This window comes from Rissa tridactyla, unplaced genomic scaffold (assembly GCF_028500815.1).
Source record: "Rissa tridactyla isolate bRisTri1 unplaced genomic scaffold, bRisTri1.patW.cur.20221130 scaffold_33, whole genome shotgun sequence".
NCBI lineage: Eukaryota > Metazoa > Chordata > Aves > Charadriiformes > Laridae > Rissa > Rissa tridactyla.
Window position 1 is genome coordinate 2,703,510 of NW_026529545.1, and position 5,910 is coordinate 2,709,419.

Sequence of the window (5,910 nt, forward strand, 5' to 3'; positions counted from 1 at the left end):
ATCACCCGCTTATTGCAGTGGAGGTTGGCTGGAGCTCTGCTCTCCGAGTCTGATTTGGGCCAGGGGACACACCATTAACCATGTGTCTTCCATTTGAGAAACGAAGGTGTAAGTCCTCTCCTGCTTTGGTAGAGAAGCCAGGGTGCTTTACGGAAAGAGGAGCATGCTTAGCAACTGTTTTCCAAGTAAATACTCACCAGTCTTTCCCACGAATGTGTTCTTCCTCCATTGGGTTCCTTCTGCCCTACTTGGTTAAACTTAATGGAGCCGTGTGAGGAGGAGCTGGTTCCCCCCACCTTCCCTAAATAAGAGGTAGATAGAATTGCTCAGGTGGTTACTCAGTGCAAGCCATTGTAAAGGTCTTTGGAAATCTAAAACCGTCGTGTAGAACAAGTGCTGCATACTGGGAATGTGTTGTGGGAATAATTTTGAGAGGCTAATGCGAAGTTTGCCTTTATTAGAAGGTGGTGCTCATGTTTCTCATTGGTGTAGATTACAGGCAGAAGTACAGAGACCATGCAGCAAGAGAGTTCTGCACTTCTAGAGAGGTGAACACTCGCCAGGCTGGGAACATGTCTCTAAGCAGGAGATATGCCAAGCTGATGAAGGTTGCAAAGACTCAGAACAGAACTGAACAAGACCACAAGGTCCTGTGTTCTTGACATGAGACATGAGGAGGCCAGTAGGGAAGGTGCTGACCCTACCATCACTGTGGAAACTCTTTTTCAGCCTGATAAAAGAGGGCAAATACCACAGATCTTTGTGCTAGTGGGAGCTGCAGGGATTGGAAAGACGGTGACATCAAGAAAGGTCATGTTAGACTGGGCAAACAGAGCCCTTTATGCGCAGTTTGACTATGCTTTCTACATAAGCTGTAGAGATCAACCTTTCCTAGCAGGAGGACATGCTGAGTCTGGGTGACTTGATGTCAGATTGCTGTCCTGATTGACAGGCACCGCTTAGAGACATCCTGGCTAATCCCCAGAAGCTTCTGTTCATCGTTGATGGCTTTGATGAAATGAGGTTTTCCTTGGAACAACCAAAATGTAATTTATGCTCAAGTGCTGAGGAAGAGAAGCCCATGGAAATTATTCTGAGCAGCGTATTGGAGAAGACTCTCCTTTCAGAGTCCTCCTTACTCATCACCACAAGACCAACAGCTCTTCAAAGCCTGGAGCAGTGTTTAAAGACAGAGTGTTTTGCAGAGATACTGGGGTTTTAGGAAGCTGAGAGGGAGGAATATTTCCACAAGTTCTTCATGGATGAAGACAAAGCAAGGAAAGCCATTAGCTTTGTCAAAAGAAATGACATTCTTTTTACCATGTGCCTTGTACCTGTCGCGTGTTGGACCATCTGTGCTGTTCTTGAACAAGAACTTGATGAAGGGAAAGATCTTTCACAGGCTCCTACAACAATCACAGAGCTGTAGGTGTCCTACCTTTCCAGATTACTCAAGTGTGGGAAAGAAGATCTGAAGCAGGATCTGAAGAAGTTCCTGGGCAGACTTTGCTGCCTGGCTGCTGATTGAATCTGGAAGCAGGAGATGCTCTTTGAGGAAAAGGAGATTGAGGAACATGTCTTAAATCACCCAGTTCTCTCCTCCCTTTTTATGAATGAGAGTGTTCTGAGAAAAGATTGGGAGTGCGTGACTGTCTACAGCTTCATTCATCTGAGTTTTCAAGAGTTTTTTGCAGTGTTGTTCTATGCACTGGGGGATGATGGGGATGCAAGGGGACACTCAAGGACTCCTGAGAAGACAATAAAGGTAGTGCTTGAAAATGAGAGTGAATGTAAAACACGTTTGATAGTGGTGTGATTCCTGTTTGGCCTGTTCAACAAGGAACTAAAGAAGAAGCTGAAGGAAATAACTGGATGTGAAACTTCACCTCAAATTGAGGAAGATTTGCTGAGGTGGATTCAGATAAGCCAAGGAGTAGCATCAGGTTCTGATAGAGTGATTTATGACTTGATTATATTTCACTGTTTGTTCGAGAGTCAAGACGAAACATTTGTGAGCCGTGCATTGGAGCCTTTCACGGGGATTGCTCTGAGAGACATCAGCCTGACCCTGATCAAAGGGTTTTCTCCTTCTGTGTCAAACACTGGAAGGGACTGGACTCCCTTCATCTTGAATGGTACTTCCTTACATGGGAAGACCATGAAAATGAGGTTATTCCAGGACCCCCAGAGAGACCTTGTTTGTAAGTATTGTATTGTTTGACCACCACAGTGACAAAGTTCCTTGAGCCACTAAGTTGGTCTTCTCTCCCTTTTTAATAACTAAAAATGCTAGAAAAATGGTAGTTTGCTTTCCCGTCAAACTAATGCTATTATAGCGAAGGGACTCTTCTCACGTTCCTATTAACAAAACTCTTCCCCCGACCCCTTCCTCATTTTATTCCGGATTGACTAAGGCTGTTGTGGAGACCATGCTGATGGAGTTGAGACCTGCTTATGTGAGCAGCTCCATAAAGGACCTGCGGAGCTGTGTAGCCATCCACTGTCTCTACAAAGCCTCTTCTAGGCCCAGGAAAGGACCAAGCCAGAGTGGTTTTTCCTCTGCAGGAAATACAGGTGCTTATCTCCACCACATTGCCCTAGTAGAGGGAGGCACTGCAAAGATATTTTTAAAAGCCTTTTCATTTGCACTTTCTGAAAATGCAAACCTGTTTTTTTTTTTCACTACCCCTTTCCCTGTAGCCCTTGGTCTGAAAGGCTGGAAGGTTTGACTTGGATTCAGACAGGGACCTAGCAGAGAAGCAGAGCAAAAAGCTTGGACCACCCTGTTTGAGTCTGGAAGGGGTTAAGCTGCAGGCTTCTCCCTTGATGCACTTGACTCTGTTGGCGTCGTGCAGGCTGGCAGTCTGTGGTGGAGATCTGCTCACAAGAGTGCTATGCTTGATTGGGAAAAGGGCTCTGGTACCCAGCTAGGAGAGATCTGTTCACCTCTCAGCAGTATGGCAAGGCAAGTGCCCACGAGTCCTGAGTGAGCTGGAAGAGATGCTCAGCACAGCAGAAAACGAGCCCGGACTCCTGAGATGGGGCAAGAGATGTCTCATGTTGCAGAAGGCTTTTCAGGAGTTTGGTACTGGAAAAACCATAACCCCTGTAAAAGCATGTTTTTTGCCTCTATCCCCTCTCCTCTGTGGGGTGCAACCTCCTCATTGTGGTGAGGCTTTCTTGTGGCATTGGGCACTATCAAAGCACAGTCTTCTTTCACGGCACTGTAGGTGCACTTCCAAGGTCAGCAGTGGGACTGGTGAGGAGTTTGAGGAGGTGTGGTAGTATTGGGCACTACCCTGCACCTGTTTCCCCATCAGTGTCAGGAAGAGAGATCCCAGAGTTCCCTCCCCAACACCGAGGAAGTGTGGTGAAGAATGCCTCAACAGCACAAGCAAGTCAGATGCAAGCGCAGTGCGAGAAAACAGGTCTGTTGTCCTGCTCCACGTTGCAGTGATCGTGTGTGGGGCTGGTGAATGGGTACCCCCAAACAGCATGCCCACCTGGATTCTGGGCCAGCTGGGGCTCTGAGTGTCCACAGACCTGGTCAGATACAGCCCCTCACGGGCTGTATCCCATAGCCAGCCTTCCTGAGGTAGCTTCTTGCCCTTGTACTGGGGCTATTGCTCATGGCACCAGCTGTCAATACCAGGCTGGACTCGACCCCTGTGGTTTTTCCCTGTGAGAGGTGTGTCTGTTCCAGCAGCTCTGATAACCCCCGTCCCCTCTTTGGTGCATCTCCCTGCAGCCTGTGGCAGTGCCAGCTCACCAGCCTCGTGTGCAGGGACCTGGCTGCAGCACTGAGCACCAGCTGGAGCCTGAAGAAGCTGGACGTGCAAGACAGGCAGATGGGAGACACTGGGCTGCGGCTGCTGTGCGAGGGGCTGAAGCATCCCTCCTGCTGCCTGGAGACACTGTGGTGGGAGACCCGGAGCTCCTCAGGGTATTTCCCTGGGCAGCACTCTGTGGGGCTGGGGCTGGGGCTGGGCAGCTGCTTCTGCCAGCTGGGATGTGGAGATGGAAGCGGTGTCTCCCAAATGGTGCTCATCAGAGAGGTGCGCTGAGAGAGGATATAACACCTAAGAGGGAAGGCAGCTCTTCCGCGATGATGGGGTGGGTGAAAGTGCTGCTGAGCTTGAGGTCCCCACTGTTGTACTGGGACAGGGGACATGGCTGAAGCTAGGGTGGTCGCATGGAGCTAATGTGGGAGGAAATGGATCCCAAAACACAGGCAGGTGGACTGGACAACTAAAATGGTCTTGCTTGCCCTCTCTTCCATGCAGGAAAAGAACAGCTGGGCAGAAGAAGGATGTCCTGGAGAGGCCAGTGGAGGTCTTTACATCAGCCTTTGCATGGCGGGATTTTGCAACCCTGCCATGAATGAGCAAGCCCAGCAGTAAGGGTTGGGTTGGCAAAGGGGGAGTTAGTGTTGTCACGTTTTCAGTTGAAGGAGTGCATCCTTACGTGTATGTCCTGAAGGCAGGCAGGGTCTGAAGGATTGTAGGAATAGGCCTGTTTTCCAGACTCTCCACAGCTCCAGCCATTTGCAGAAGGGCAGTTAACCAGCAGGGTCTTGCCCAGATCCAGAATCATAAAGTACTTTAGGTAGGAGGGTCCTCCAGAGGTCATGTAGGACTTCTTCACATTCAAAGCTGGGCTGCCATAATGAGTTGTTCAGGGTCCTGTCCACTGGGTTAGGAATGTTTCCAAGGATGAGGATCCCACAGTCCCTCCGGGGTCTTGTTCCATTGTTTGACCACACTTATGGTGGAGGGACGGGGGACAGAGAGATCTGAAGTCTAATGAGTTTCCTGTGTTGCGACTCGTGGCTGTTGCCTCTTATCCTTCCATTAGGCAGCACTGAGAAGAGCCCTTTGTTCCCTTCTGGAAAGAAATGGGTTCAGAGGAGGCCAAGGGCTGGGCTTGGAGCAGGCGGTGGCTCCAGCGCCGAGCCCTTGGCCAAGCACTGGATCCCATGAGTGTGGGCAGGGTTTCTGGCCGTGGTGTGTGGGCATAGGCCCTTTGAGAGGCACGTGGGTGGTTACATCTCTCCGGGTGGCTGTGATGGTCTTGTGGCTCCTTTTCCTGCATCTCCCTTGCAGCCTGCGACATTGCCAGCTGACCAGCGCCGGCTGCGGGGACCTGGCTGCCATGCTCAGCACCAGCCCACGTCTGCGGGAGCTGCACCTGGGTGATAATTATTTTGGAGATGCTGGGGTGCGGCTGCCGTGAGAGGGGCTGAAGCAACCCACCTGCCGGCTGGAGATCATGGGGTGAGGGACCCAGGGCCCCCTGGGGCATTTCCCGGGCATTTCCCTTGATGGGGTCTGGGATGGCACTGGAGCTGGGACGTAGGGATGGGGAGAGGCTGCCATGGAGGTGAGCCTGCAGCGCTGGCTCCCTGCTCATCCCATGCTCCCCACCTGCCTGCACGGGGAACGAGAGGAGTGTGTGAAAGTGGTGCCCTTCCAGGTGCCTGTTTCCCCAGACCTGGTGTCTGCTGAGCCCGGGGTGTTCAGTCCCACGTGAGCAGGCACCAGAGGAGGGCAGAGGACACATCCTTGTGAGAAGTCCCTCTTCTGCCATGGGCAAGTCATCCTGGGCTGGGCCACAAGGCTCCCTCCCCGTCCTTGCCTTTACTCCCATCTCTACATTGGCTGCTGTGTTGAGCGTTGGGGCTCTTGTGCAGGCCCTGTGCCATCTCTGCCACCTCTGCCTGGGTGTTTGAGCCATTTTGGGCATCTCCTGTGGCTCTAGAGTGCTCTGCCAAGCCATGGGAATGAGCGGCACAATTACTGCTTCCCTGGTGGGATCTTAGTGGGTGCCCACTGAGAGGACTTTGTGAACAAAACAAAGTGCCCAGAAATTCTAAATTTGTTTTGTCTGTAGCCTTGGGGAGAGCCCAGTGAC

The 5,910-nt window shown here is 51.3% G+C and overlaps 1 pseudogene; it reads left to right on the forward strand.

Moving 5' to 3' along the window:
* The first annotated feature begins 663 nt into the window (after positions 1–663).
* Positions 664–5,232, forward strand: LOC128903431 (NACHT, LRR and PYD domains-containing protein 3-like; annotated as a pseudogene).
* Positions 5,233–5,910: the final 678 nt, after the last annotated feature.